This window comes from Sus scrofa, chromosome 11 (genome assembly GCF_054392235.1).
Source record: "Sus scrofa isolate SSC_HxYL_T2T_F1_AM1 chromosome 11, Sscrofa_HxYL_maternal_Yorkshire_Landrace_v2.0, whole genome shotgun sequence".
Classification (NCBI taxonomy): domain Eukaryota; kingdom Metazoa; phylum Chordata; class Mammalia; order Artiodactyla; family Suidae; genus Sus; species Sus scrofa.
Genome location: NC_139393.1, coordinates 67,657,118 through 67,672,249, shown reverse-complemented (window position 1 = coordinate 67,672,249; position 15,132 = coordinate 67,657,118). Strand labels below are relative to the sequence as shown.

The window sequence follows — 15,132 nt, the reverse complement described above, 5'->3', positions numbered from 1 at the left end:
CACACCATCCTGGCAAGTCATCATTCCTGGATGGATCCAACTTCTTTGCCATTATTCTGATTGATAAGACTTGCTGGAGAAAATTACATAACTGAGAAGGCTGGTACCATTATGAACTTACAGTCATCACCTCCATGGGGCCCTGAGAACTGCCTGGTAATCTTAAAAGATTTCCCAATCAGACTCTTGCTCCTGCGCAGCACACAAATCTCCACCCCCTCACTCCAGCAAATGACCTCACTTGCTACTCAACAGAAAAAAAAGTAAGTCCTGAGAGAGGCGCCCCTTTAACCTCCCATCACAAACCTATAACCTTCCTTTCTTCCCTCCTGTCATGCTGGCAGAGGTGTTCCTTTCTTGGGTAAGGCTGTGTCCTCTCTTGTCACTCTGGAGACTATCTGTTCCCCCTTACCAGAATCTGACACTGTTAGTTATTTTCCACTCTGTGCCTAATGCTTCTCTCCTTCCTGGACCTCCCTCACTTGCCAGGTCCAATTTCTTTTCAGTTCCTGGCATCCATCCACCTTTTCCCTCTCACTCTGTTTACCTCCCTCCTTTGGAATTTTCAGCATCTCCTTCTGTCTGCAACACTCCTCCTCCTCCGTGTTCCCACCCCCACCATATCATCTGGTTGGTTGTATCTCTTTCATAGTTCAGCTTAGATGTCAGCTCTTCCTTTTCTTTCTGCAGACTACATTAGGACCTCTATTATTGCTTCCATTGCATTCTGACTGTCCTCTTTTCTTATTCCATAATGGTTATAATTTTTTGTTTCATATCTATTTTCCTCGATCTACTAAAAGCTTTATGGGGAAGTGAGCACAAATGTCTTGCGATACCTTACACTTGTACCTAATAACTGCCTGGCATAGACTGGCATTCACTCATGGATATTTGTTGAAAGAATGAATGAATGAATGGAGGAAGGAGGAGCAGGAAGAGAAGTAGGGGTAGAGGAGGAGGGAGGAGGAAGAAGGAAGGGCAATGAAGAAAGAAGGGCATCCCAAAGACAAGCACACCCTGAAGCCTGGAGTGGCTTTGACTAAGGTATTTACTCCATACCTCCTTTCACTACGGTTGCCCCATGGCTTTCAATAGATGGGAGGCTCCTTCATCAGGAAGGTGCTCCAGACTCACTCACTGTATTGTTTACATGGGTAACAAGCACTGTGTGAAGGTTGTCAAAGGTGGCGTGACTCCATGCTGTCTGCAAACCACTGGCTTTTGCCAGCCTGCTCTGTCTCATACTCTGTCTCTTAGTGTTGTTGTCACCCAGTGAGTCTCATGTTGATCAGGCCTCCTTGAGAGTAGATTTGGGCTGAAGGGAGAGAGAATATTATACTCCTCCTATTGGTCATAATATAGCCCTTGTGATGAAGTTTTAGCTGAACTTTGCATTAGAGAGATGAGAATTTGAAGATTGTAATCTGGGACAACAGTTAGGAAGGTAGTGCAATGGTTGAACAAAATGAAAAGGATCTAAATTCAAGTGAAAAAGAATGGATATGTGTATATGTATAACTGAATCACTTTGTTGTATGGAAGAAATTATCACAACATTGTAAATTAACTATTCTTCGATAAAACTTAAAAAAGTGATGAGAACTCTAACTTGACATTATTAGATTGTATGTATACTATTGAATATTAACATACAGCTTAAAAACAACAAAAAAACAGAGGGTTCATTCAAACAAGTGTGTTCTTTGCTGTTTCCACAGAGTGAGCTGAGAAATTGGTAAAAATTTTTAAAAAGCTAATATAAACATATCAAATTGAGTTAGTGAATGATAATAACATTGCTTTAAACAAAGAAGTGTATATCAAAAATATCAGTTTACTCTTTTAATTAGTAACTTGAGTTAAAAGAAAAAAGAGAAAAGAAAAATTTAAAAACCTTATTAAGAATTCAATTATAGCAGCTTCTTAGATAAATGCTATGTGAATTTGATTTTCCTTTTATAATCTTTAATGTGTCACATAAAGAGTAGCAGATGACATAAACAGATGGACTTGTGTTATCTGCTGCTGCTTAAAACCTTCTCTAGCATTTTTTTGGCCATATTCATAAACATAGGATATGGAAGTACTAACTTGCATCTGCTTAAAATCTTTGGGAACTTCTGTTAAATTTTATTTTAGTAAGTTATAATATGGCAAGGCTTTTTAAAATTATGGACAATATTCTATCCACTTTAGAAATAAGGTCTGAGCTATATTTCTATACTTCTGGGTAATTATAAATTTGCAAAACAAAATGTACCTTCACTTGAGTTTTCATATTGGTGAGCATCTTAAGGAAATCATTGGTCAATGATGATAGTTTCAATTCATGAAGGAAATGGGAGAAAGACATGAAAGGACTCTTGCCCTAGTTAGTAATTTCTGTAGATTTTACACTTTTCAAAACTTTTTAGGACTATCAATTTCATTCTTTACCTATGTTTTGCTAATTTTGATAAGTAGCATTTTTTAGATGAACAGAAAAGTAAGCTGTTTTCTCTCCATTAACTTATAAACTCTGAGAAAAGAATTTAACCATGTTCATGCTTTACTTGGCAAAAGTTTGCCTGATTTTTTGTTTTGTTTTGTTTTTGTGGTGATAGCCATTCTGACTGGTGTGGGGTGATAGCTAATGATAGTTTTGATTTGCATTGCTCTAGTAATGTTGAGCATTTTTCATGTACTTTTTGGCTATCTCTCTATCTTCTTTGGAGAAGTGTCAATTTAGATTTGACTGCTGATATAAAGCTGCATGAGGTGTTTGTATATTTGGGGGATTAATCTCTTGTCAGTTGCTTTATTTGCAAAGATTTTCTCATATTCTGTGGATTGTTTTTCAGAATGGACATCATCAAAAAATCTACAAACATAAATGCTGGAGAGGGTGTGAAGAAAAGAGTACCCTCCAACACTACTGGTGGGTATGTAAATTGGTACAACAATGGAGAATAGTATGGAGTTTCCTTAAAAAACTAAATATAGGAGTTCTTCTATGGTGCAGAGGGTTAAATATCCAGCATTGTCACTGCAGTGGATTGAGTTGCTGTTGTGGAGCAGGTTTGATCCCTGGACCAGGAACTTCTGCATGCTGTGGGTGTGGCCAAAAAAACCCTCATTAAATATAGAACTACTCCATAACCCAACAATCCCACTTGTGGGCAAATATCCAGAGAAAACCATAATTTGAAAAGATACATGCACCCCAATATTCTTAACAGCACTATTTACAATAGCCAAGACAGGGAAGCAACCTAAATGTCCACCGACAGAGGAATGGATAAAGACAATGAGGTGCATATATACAATAGAATATTATTCAGCCATAAAAATAATGCCATTCACAGCAACATGGATGGACATAGAACTTATCATACTGAGTGAAGTAAGTCAGACAAAGACAAATATATCACTTATATGTGGAATCTAATTAAAAATTATACAAAAGAACTTATTTATAAAACAGAAATCACAAATTTTGAAATTAAATGTAGTTACTAAAGGGGAAGCCATGAAGAGGAAGGATAAATTGAGATTAATACATACACACTAATATATATAAAATAAATAACTAACAAGGACCTACTGTATAGCACAGGGAGATTTACTCAATGTTCTATAATAATCTATATGGGAAAAAAGAATAGATACATGTATAACAGATGCACTTTGCTGTAAATCCAAGCTAATGCAACATTGTAAATCAACTATACCACAATAAGTTTTTTTAAAAAAGATTTTGCCTTATTTTAGTCAAAGTGACCTTGGGATTACTTTGAATGTTGACCCACATGTTTAAATTGACAGAAAATGTCACATAGGGTCTCAAGGAATGCTTAAATAATTAACCCTAATTTAAAAAATTCCCAGATTTAAAAAGGTATTGTTCAGATTATTGAAGGAAAAAAACCAAACCTCATGAAATACACATTTAGTCCAATCAATTTTTATAGAAAATGATTGTCATAAGGTATTTAATAAATTGATTTAGTTGTATAAACAGCAGGAAGAAACACGTTCTGGGGTAATAACCTTAACTTTCAAATTCTGATTACGTGCTAAACTCCGTGATTTTAGGATAGATTTGATCATTTTTAAATTTAAAAAGGTAAATTTCAAAGTTGGAAACTGTAAGTCTCAAAGAAGCTCCAGGTCAGGGAGCTAAATGCAGAAAATCATATGCATTCACTTTTCAAGCAAGTGTATGTAAAAGACTCTCTTTTAAGTAGGAAGTACTGAGTAAGGACAATTCTGAATTCCGTCCGTTCCCTAAGATTGTTGGGCTAGCTCACTGATTCCAGGACCTCATGGAGTCCTGGTGTTCCAGAGACTTCCCTGCATCCACAAAGGGTAGGAGGGAGGAGGTGGAAATGGCTGAGCTAAGACTTTCTCCCAAACGTCCTCGTTCTAAGGATCAACTCTGCCCTTATACACTTAAATTATGTAAGTGTCACCTAAGATTTTCTGTTTTTAAGGAGTGGTTTTGCTACTCATCACATAATAAACACAACACAAAATAAAGTGATCTTTTCTTAAAGATATTAAAAAGATGAACTGGATCAAAAGTTATCAGATAAATTGACATTATTTTCTGAGTAATCAGGCAGTTATTTCCATTTTAATCCTACCTGAGAATCACAGGATTGTTCCAATATTTTTTCTAGGTTATGTCAGTATAACATATCGGCAATGGAATATTTATAACACGTTTGTCCCCTTAATTCTGAATTAGCTTTTAAAATCCTCATCGTAAAATTTAACGATTTGCTAGCACAGAATTTGTTCATATGGCATCTTCAGGACAATGCAACATAATGCATTCTAGAGAGAAATGCATTAAAATAATGTCAAGTCAGTTTTACATGACCGGGCACAGGAGGGAAAGCTTAGCGGGTAGCAAATGTGGCACCTAAAGGATGTTCCTGTGTGCCACCCACATAGTCAACGGTGGCGGATATTTAGCATGAGGTCTGAGAGAAAAAGCGTGAGTTGCTGAGTCAAATGAAAAATGAACATTTAAAAGATAAAAAGTCAGTTCAGCAACTACTGACTACGTACTATGTTTTAGAACCTGTGGGGATATAAACATGAATACAATATTTTTTTTTGCTATTAAAAAAAAAAAAGATAAAAAGTCAGGATCTCCCAACCAAGAACAGAAAAAATAGGTCGAGCCATGAAAAGCATGCATTCCTGTGTATTAAATGTTTTCAGCTTCTAGTAGCTGAGGGTAGCAAACAGCCTGTGAAACTCATAGGGATAAGGCGCACCTACTATTCTATCCCTTGTGTTTACGTCCAGCTCCTAATGATGGGGCTGAAGCCCTAGAATTCTGTAGGGCCATTAGATTAACAGTGTCACCAGGGGAATCCATTAATGTCAACCTCTATCTCTCTGCAGCAAAACCTCCTCATTCTGAATTCCTTCGAAGCATCTTTCCTCTTTTCAGGGTGCCCAGGTCTGAAATATTCAGTTCACAGTGGGAAAAAGATTAAAAAGAAAAAAAAAAACCAAAACTTCTTGACACTGTCTATTTTTTTTTTCAGGCCAAAGAGAAAGAAACGTGAATGTCTCTCAAGCATGTGATAGGTGACCTTTGTTGTCTGTCAGGAAAATGAAAAACCACCCATTTTTATATTTGCCCTAATAAGATACGTGAGGTAGCAATGTTCAGTAGCCAAAACTGACTGGTGATTTTCTTTCTAGATGACCCATTAAAATTGGCTGAAGATAATGAATTCATCCATCACTTATGACTAAGTGTACTGTCCCCTGCATGCACTCAGGATAATAGCATTTTAGAATGAAGGGTATTAAAATCATCAGATAAATCTAACATTACGGGAGAAAGTCATTTCATGATAATCATTCAGAGGTCATCATTATGCACATTCATACCAGTTTCCAACTGGTTGAGGCCCAAAATTGGAGAAGAAGAGGGCAGGACAAGAAGCAATTTCTTCCAAGTGACATCAGTATTTTTCAGTTACTGGGTTGCCCAGCCTTTTTCAGGAAAAAGAGAGAGAGAAAGAGAGAGAGAGAGAAATTGGACTGTTTCTCACTTCAAGTTTCATAGATTTTTTTTCTCCTGCTTTTCATAAAGTTGAACCTTTATACATGTGATTAGTATAAGGCACATGAAGGAATAACCATCACACAGAATAGGACTGAAATTGGCTGAGGAAGGTTCATCATAAGAATAGGAGGGCTTATGCATACTACTTAGCTTCAGTCTGGCCTCTGCTGTTTACTGCCCATGTATTCTTTGCACAAATTATTTAACCATTCTCTCTGCCTTGGTTTCCACGACCATAAATAGGGATAACAATATTAGCTACCGAGTGAGTTTGAGGTGAAAATTCAATGTATTTATATACGTAAATATTGTCATATTGTCTGGCACATAGTTAAGTGCTCAACAAAATTTATTCATGTTATTGTTATTATCACAATTACTATTTTTTTTCTGTTTCGACTAGAAATGTGAAAAGGTGGAAGGTGCTGAGTAGATGTATTTTGCATGATGACTTCTCTTGCCTTTCTTTGTTTCTCAACCACTTGCTGTAGAATACTCTGTATTCTATAAGTTGCATTTTTCTCTTATTGGGTTTTACAGACCTCTTGAGCAGAAACTACCTTCGTTTAATCCAACTAACACATACGCTTTAGAAAACTTGAGATCTTCAAAGGGTAATAGTGAACTTAGCATATAGTGGGAGAAAGGGAAGGGCAGGGGTAGAAGTCTGGAATTTTCAGAAACCTCTGGAACATGAATAGCCTGATTTGTGGTGCTTCTTTGGTGAGAGATCATAAAAAGACAGTGTCACTCACCTGAAATCTTCTGTCTAATGCTCATTATGAAAGACTTTGTTATGGTAAAGGAACATGGTGAAGATACTGCAACCAGTTTATAGCACAGCAAATTTCTCTCTGTGAAGTACATTTTAGGTAGGATAACTGGTTGCAACTTTGGTTAAAATACCAAGGAAATTGGCGTTCCCATTGAGGCTCAAGGGTTATGAACCTGACTAATATCCATGAGGATATGGGTTTGATCTCTGACCTCTTTCAGCGGGTTAAAGGTCTGGCATTGCCCTGAGCTGTGGTGAAAGTCAAAGACGAGGCTTGGATCCTGCACTGCTGTGGCTGTGGTGTAGGCCAGCAGGTGCAGCTCTGATTTGACCCCTAGCCGAGGAACTTCCATATGCCACAAGTGCAGCCCTAAAAAGCAAAAAAAAAAAAAAAAAAAAAAGAATACCAAGCAAATCAAGCAAACCAGTTCCTGGCAAGCCAGAGAAGCCATCCCACAGCCCATAAAATGATGTGGCAAATTCCTCTAATCTGTCTTCTCTTTACACTGGGACCCTTTAGGAGTTGAGGGAGGATCCTCTCTCCTGATATACCTGGAGGGAATATATTCCTTTTTCTTATCATCAGATCTGGAAACCATAAGGGACCACTGCATACATGGTAGACATGCTGATTGAAAGTTTCACTTATTTGCAGCCCATATTTATCAAGAAACATTTATTTCATGCTAATCGACTCTGTGGTTGGAACCTGGGATGACAAATATAAGTAAGACAAAATCCTTGCCCTCAGGGATCTCACAGTCTAATGAGGAAGGAAGACTTTATGATATCATGACTTTATCTGGTCACTGAAGCATAAACGTAGCTTAAAACTGAGAGAAGGAAGAAGACAGTTGCCCAAATAATCTGTTGCTGCTGACCTTTTTTTTTTAGCCCTAGCTTAAATTCATTCATTTAAATAAAGCTCATTTAAAGAGACAGATGGTCTCAAAAACAAAAATATCCCTAGACTGTTTCCCCGAGTTAACATATCTGGATAGAACTGAATAAAAATGGGGCTTTAATGTTTCTTACGTTGTAGCACTGAAGGAGGTGATCCTAATTCAGCAAGGACTTCTTACTTTCAGGCATTCTTGGTCTCCATGTTTGCATTTTGATTCGATTAATATTTATAGGACAGCCGCAGGGTTCTCTGCACAGTCACCAGTTGTATAAATTTCATTGAGTTTCACTCTTAAGAAGCAACATTGGAGCATCCTACAGGGATAAATATTTACTGGTGGAATTATATATCAGAAGAAATCATTTAAATTCATTACTCACCATGCCCCTGAGCTGTAATCTTATTGTACAGAAGGCACAACTAAGAATAAGCCCCCAGTGCTGTAACTTAGGTTTGGAATTCAAGACAATTAATGCACTTATGTAAATTTCGAATTTCATCAGGATTCTCAGTCCTCACCATGGTACATTGAAATGTGAAAGATAGGGAAAACGTGCTGTTAAGTGTCTTGACCTGCTGGCTAATTGAATTACGTGTTGCAAGACTTGTGGGTCATTTCTACTAAATTGCACGTTTGACCATTTTTAAAATAGGGAAATTTTGGTTGCACAGTAACACACAAGGTTCTAATAGAAATTTGATTTTAATTAACACAGGTATCTATTCCTTCTTTCTTCTAGACTTAGAAGACAATCTTAAATTGAAACTTATGCCTCCTTCTCATTCACCTATTATCATTCCCCCCCCCCACCCCAACATCATCCCTGGAATGGTTTTGGTGTCTCCAACTTAAAAATTCATTCTCCATTTTTTCCCCCACTGGGTGTCAATCTTAATTGACAAAATGGAATTTAAGGCTAATGTAATATTGAATCTAAACCCAGAGGAAGAGGAAGAAAAAAGTTAGACTTATTTTGTTTATGAATATATATTCAAAGTTCCCATTGTGGCTCAGTGGAAATGAATGTGGCTAGTATCCACAAGGATGTGGGTTTGATCCCTGACCTCCCTCAGTGGGTTAAGGATCTGGCATTGCCATGAACTGTGGTGTAAATCATAGACATGTCTCTGATCTGGCATTGCTCTGGCTGTAGTGTAGGGTAACAGCTGTAGCTCTGATTCGACCCCTAGCCTGGAAACTTCCATATGCCATGGGTGTGGTCCTAAAAAGAAAAAATATTAGCTACCAAATCCAGTGGTGAAAAATTCATCCTCATTTGTGAGAATCATCTCTCTCTCTCTCTCTTTTTTTTTTTTTTTGTAATAAAAGACGCATGACATCAAATTTACTTTACTTTAGAGTATCCAGTTCATTGGCATTAGTTCTAGAACTTGAACATCACCCCAAAGGAAACCCCATATTCATTAAAGAGTCACTCATTCCCTCCTCCCCCCAGACCCTGGCAACCACTAATAAGGTTCTGTCTCTATGCATTTGTCTTTTCTAGATGGTGCAGCTGATCCTGATGACCAGTACTGTCCAGGAAACAAACACTTCAGTTCAGCCTAAGGTGATGACTGCTTTTCAAATTTGGTATTCATGTCCCAATATTTACCTGTAGGATACTGATAGCCTGAATTTTAATCCTGTTTTTCCTATCCTATACTGGACATCCAACATGTTAAAACGTCATCTGTAGCTATCAGTGGAAGAAAGTGAGGAGCATGGAATGGAATAATTAGTGGAAGAGAGCTACCACTTGGGGTTTACTCTATACAGTGATCTTGAAACTCACAAATGTTCATTGAAAATTTCCTATGTGTGGAGTGCTTGAAGTGTACAAAGTTAATGTTTTTAGAGATTAGGTGATAGATTCACAGAGAACTCAATCCCTCCAGCAGTTAGGGAATATTGTGTCTTCAGGCTTCTCTACCAAAGAGGAGGCCAAGTAACTTATTGGACTCTTTAGATACTGGGCCTCAGCTGGATATTCTACTTGATCTTTTATATCAGCAACTTTGCTAAGAGGCATCATTTGAGTAGGGCTTCAATCAACAAGCATCTTGGGAAGCTGTCCGAAAAGCTTTGGCTGGTGACAGTCTATGTGCATGATGGTTTTTCTACTGGATTCTTTGGTAAAGTGGGGCAGCCTCCACCTGGAGGTGCCCTTGGAGCTTTGGGACCATTATCCACTTAACCTAGTTACCAAGTACACTGCCTTGGGAATGCAAAGTAGTTTGCTACTGAGATATTTTGGAAACTGGATGTCTGACCCATGGATGCCTTCTAACTCTCCAGCCTGACATTCCCATTTTATGGTGGATCCACTGGGACTCAGTCACTGATGAACTGGAAAGGACAGATGTCATTTAGAGGGAAACTTTATCCTCCATTTAGCCATTGGAAGCAAAGCCACTGGCTCCAGGAAGACTTCAGTTCTCTGTGGATTCCCTAAATGCCTATGCTTGCTTCACTGATGGTTCAGCTAATCTGAAACTTGATGGTGTCCCTGGGCTGCTGCAGCTGCTCAATCTCAATGCCAGTGATGTTGAACCAGAAATAGAGGTGATTGATGGGTAGAACTCAAACTAGTACTCATAGCCTTGGTCAGTACTCTCCTTGGTGAACCTTGTTATACTTGTACTGACTCATAGCTGCTTAGTTTGCTACGTGGAAAACTATAGACTGACAGATTAAAGATACTCCTCTATGGGGCATGAGAAGTAGATATAAATCATGGCTGCTGATGGTATCATTTGATTTCCTTACGTAGATCTCTGCCCATATAAGTTGACTGCAATCAAGCTGCTGATTGAGCCTGCACTTCCTTGAATGGCAGCCTCATTGCCAGTATCCATCTTCATACCACAGCTCACAACACAATGACATTATAGACTGGAAACAGAGTAGAGGACTCTATGTTTCTGATGCAAAGAAGGCTACCACTACATGATATATATGTGAATCTAGTCAAAGTTGATGAGGAAACCACTTGGCATGGCTTATGCCTACTGTTGGGAGTCTGTTGGACTTATAGCCCTCTTCTTGGACTTATAGCCCTCTTATCCTTATCACTGTTGACACTCACTTTGCAGGTTATGGAGTTGTTGCAATTTTACCAGCCAACTCTGGTCATACTACTGTGGCTCTTGAACTAGTCTACATTATATTTTTGCCTTTCCAGACCATTTGTACTCTGACAATGGAGAGGCTCTATTGCAGAAGCCATGGGTTTTTAGTCAAGCTATTCCACAGACCTTCCGTGCTCTGGACCCTGCACTGCCTTCTAGTATTTTTAGCATTGGAATGACCGCCTCAAAAATAAACTAACTTCTGGGTCTTCCACCTCTTGTCTCCTGTCTGACTATCATTTGATCTCCCCACAACTTTACCTAGAATTGTATTGGTAACATCAAAGATGTCCCAAGATTCCCAACCTTCCATACAAAACACCTGTCAGTACCTCAGGATGTTTTTTCAAGCCCTATTCTTATAGCCATTATGGTGGCATGGAAAACGAGGTAGATTGAATTAACAGCCCTCAGGCTAAATATCAATGTTGATGCTCTAATTCCCAATGTGATTGTATTGGAAATAGGGGTTCAGGGAGGTAAGTAGGTCATGAGAGTGGTTTCCTTGTGAATGGGATCAGTGCCCTTATAAGAGGAGACAGAGAGATGATGTCTTTCTCCACCATCTGAGGATACAGCAGAGGATATTGCTGTCTACAAACTAAGGAAGAGGGCTGTCATCAGAACCTGACCATCTGGCATCCTGGTCTCAGACCTCCAGAACTCCAGATCTATGAGGAATAAATTTCTGTTGTTTAAGCTATCCTGTCTACGGTACTTTATTAAAACATCCTGAACTAAGATAGACAGTCTCTCCAAATATATTAGATTCAATTATTTGAATTGAACTAGGAACCCTGAATCTTACCGTTCACCAGAGAGGACATGCTGGAAGCCCTGTCAACTTATGTCCCCCAGTTGATATACATCCCATTTGGGGACTCTGACAATTAATTTGGTCCTGGCATCTGTTGGTTAGATTAATTATGGTGACTGACAAAATGGTGTATTCAAGAGAAATTTCTCCAGAAGACAAGGCAGTACAGAAATGAGAGGTCAATGTTGGGAGACAATTCTCCTTTTAGCCCATCTTGTGAATAGAAAGACTATCTGCCTTTGTGCTAGACTATCTCTCAAAGGATATTTGAGTAGCAAAGAGCCTTGAAAGATGGAGATAATGTTTCTCTGCAGCAAAGGGCAGGTATCCTTCCTGCCTATTATAAAAGATTTGGAATCCCTGAATTCAGTCAGTGTTGCTTCCACTTGTATTGCAACCCACTTTGTTTGGCAACTGTCTCCTGGTTCTCTTTGCATTGTCTTATGAGAACTGGGATTTAAGAGCCAGCATAAGAAAATTGAAATTCTGACTATGACTCTTTCTGTGAGTAATAAACTGCTTTGTCTCTGATCCAGCAGTGTTTTGTTTTCTGCCAGCGCTCATGAAACTGGCAGGATCTCTTGTTAGCTTGCATGTGGGGTAAAAATTTCAGACTCTTCACAGTTCTTGACAAGCCTACCCTGGAATAGGATCTAAACTGTGGTGTGGACAGAGAAGTTGTTTGTGAAAACAAAATTTTCAAGGACTGAAGCCAGATCTACCAGCCAGAATTGCTAATGGGAAGAAAAATCATGCCAATATGCTTTGAGGAATCAGAGGAGTGAATTTGAGGTTCTATGACTGGTTTTGCTTAAAGAAGTATAAATTTTTAGCGGGCCAATGGAGTGATTTTCTATTTCGGCTAAATTGACTGATTAATCCGAACTTACAGTTGTTCTCAGATAACCGCACAGAGTTGACACATTAAATGTTTCTCGGCTATAGCAACAAAGCAAGACTTAAGCTCGTTTCTATATACTTGGATGAGTAACTGGAACACAGTGTTCAGAATAAGAACCAAGAAAGAAGCACAGTCTTACAAACTGGGTTACAGTTTTGAAACTGAAGAAAGGTCGAGATCAGATCCCCAAATATCAGAAAAGGGGGCACCATTGTAACAGGGTAAATTGATTTGGGAAACAATGCTGAAAGCTGGTGGTGAGTAATGGGGCACCGGGTCTGGGTCTGAGTCTGAGTAGTTAAAAAGATGATTGAGGGTACAAATGGGGGGTTTAGGGTCAAAGAAAAGACAGCATTTCATGCTGAGTAATTAATAGGAAGAGAGATATAAGATTAACACTACTCTCTGTAGAAGCTAGACAGCTTACTGTCCAACTCATGCTGGGTGGGAACCAGTATGTGGCTAAATCTGAAGTGTGGTGACTTAGAGCTGGAGATGGGGTGTGTTCAGCAATCCGTGGCCTGTGGGATTGTGGGGAACGTCAGGGCAAAGGGAAAGGAAGTAGGGAGCTATGCCTTTCTGGAGTTTACTGTGTGTGAGAATGAGGCGCACTAAAGAGCAGAGGGAGCCAGAAATGGGAGACCACGCTCTAGGAACCAGGAAAGATTACCTAAAGGGGGAGCAAGATCATGCCATCAGCATGCTTCACTTGATTTTGTAAATTTTTCCTAGTACTTCCAGGAGTCATAGTTAGGAGATTCATCTCTACATGCAAAGGACAGACACATTGTTACTGGTGTTACCACTGTTATTGCATGAATGTTTAGGATTTCGTCATAGTAAAACATGTCTTGGAACCAGAAATTAATGAAACTCATTCTATTACTTTATTTTGTTGAAGGTGACATACTTTAGTTTTATTTCTCCTTAGCTCTGGTAAATAAATTTGGATGCTTTCCTTCAGTAACAATACTATGTTTAGTCTTTTCTATCTGAAGAGGAGGGGAAAGATCACTCTGGAAGAATGGGTTTAATTAAATATACAGTTTTGTTTTCAAAGTCTACAATGTGCATTTGCATATTGCCTATCAAAATACGAATGGGTATACACCATGCTTATAACTTCTGATTTCCTAAGTTACACCAACCTGGGTGGAGATACGAAGATAAAACGTGGGTAGCATCACATTGGTGTTCCTCAGCTGAAACCCTCAATTTTATACCTGTCCTTATTTTGGACTGCATGATTTATTTATTATTCCTTTTATTTTGGAGGTAAGAGGGAAAATGCAGATTATTTAGGGCAGTTTAACAAATACTCAAACTCAAACTGAGAGTTGGCTAGAGAAGAGCAGGGATCCAGAGTTCTGTTATCAGAATAAAAGCCTAATTATCTTGGTTCTTCCCACTTCCGTGTCTCCATGATTCACACCTTACACATGTTCTGTGCATCCAATTATGATACATCTCAAACAGAATGTGATAATCTCCAAATGAAGTGGAATCCTTTAAAGACTTCAAATAAAATGACTCTCTGTCATTGCAAGAAGGACTTCCCGCCCTTCCTTGCGGTTCTCCTATCATAGTAACACCAAGATGCAAAGACACTTTTTTACCAAAAAGAGTCAGTTTCCACGACTGCTACAAATGAGCAGGGGAAAAAAGCACCCCTCCCCAAAAAGAAGAAAATTGGCTCAGTCATCCAAGATCAAGGCTGAAGATTTCTTTTTTTCTATTTTAGCTATTGCTGCCATATATGATAAACCTCTCACATGGCAGAGCAGTGAGGGCGGCATGGGTGTCTGGAAAAGGGTGATAAAGCTGTACCAGGAGGCAGAACTGCAGGCCACCATCCTGGTGCCAATTGGAATTGCAGAGTTAGATGTCTCCCTGTCCACAATGTCTCCTCAAGTTAGGAAAGGACCACAGATTTGACATTGAGCTTTCCTTTGGATTTTAAGCATTGTTTTCTCTCTAAAGACCTTATATGAAGTTATAATATACCTTCAGGGTAATTCGTAGAATGAGAGAATGAGATCACAGGCTCAAAGCTGTGTGGTCACTGAGGGGCAATGTGGAAATTGTTCCCTCAGTGAGGGGAACATTTATTTTTTTTTCTCTTTTTTTTTTTTTTTATTTTCCCACTGTACAGCAAGGGGGTCAGGTTATCCTTACATGTATACATTGCAATTACAGTTTTTGAGGGGAACATTTTTTATGTCCAATTGACTTATTGCCTTATTTGCTGGTTGATTCATTTGTACTCCCTAAATAATTATTAGCTTTTTTTTTTTTTTTTTTTCTTTTTAGAGTCACTCTTGCAGCATATGGAAGTTCCCAGGTTAGGGGTCAAATTGGATCTATGGCTGCCAGTCTACACCCCACCCACAGCAACGCAGGATCCTAGCTGCAGCTGCGAGTGACACCACAGCTCACAGCCATGCTTTAACTCACTGAGCGAGGCCAGGGATGGAACCCACCTCCTCGTGGATGCTAGGTGAATTCGTTTCTGTTGCGCCGCAATGGG

At 38.9% G+C, this 15,132-nt stretch overlaps 1 long non-coding RNA gene across 4 annotated transcripts; it reads left to right on the top strand.

The window, feature by feature from the left end:
- Positions 1-221: 221 nt before the first annotated feature.
- LOC106505325 (uncharacterized) lies at positions 222-11,101 on the top strand. 4 transcript variants are annotated; one of them, XR_014820029.1, is made up of 4 exons: positions 222-263; positions 2,844-2,920; positions 9,264-9,326; positions 10,530-11,101. It is a non-coding gene; the product is annotated as an uncharacterized LOC106505325 (long non-coding RNA). The 4 variants fall into 4 exon arrangements; XR_014820031.1 differs by having other exon boundaries at positions 231-263; positions 2,844-2,924; positions 10,530-10,668; XR_014820030.1 differs by lacking the exon at positions 222-263 and adding an exon at positions 656-1,047.
- Positions 11,102-15,132: the final 4,031 nt, after the last annotated feature.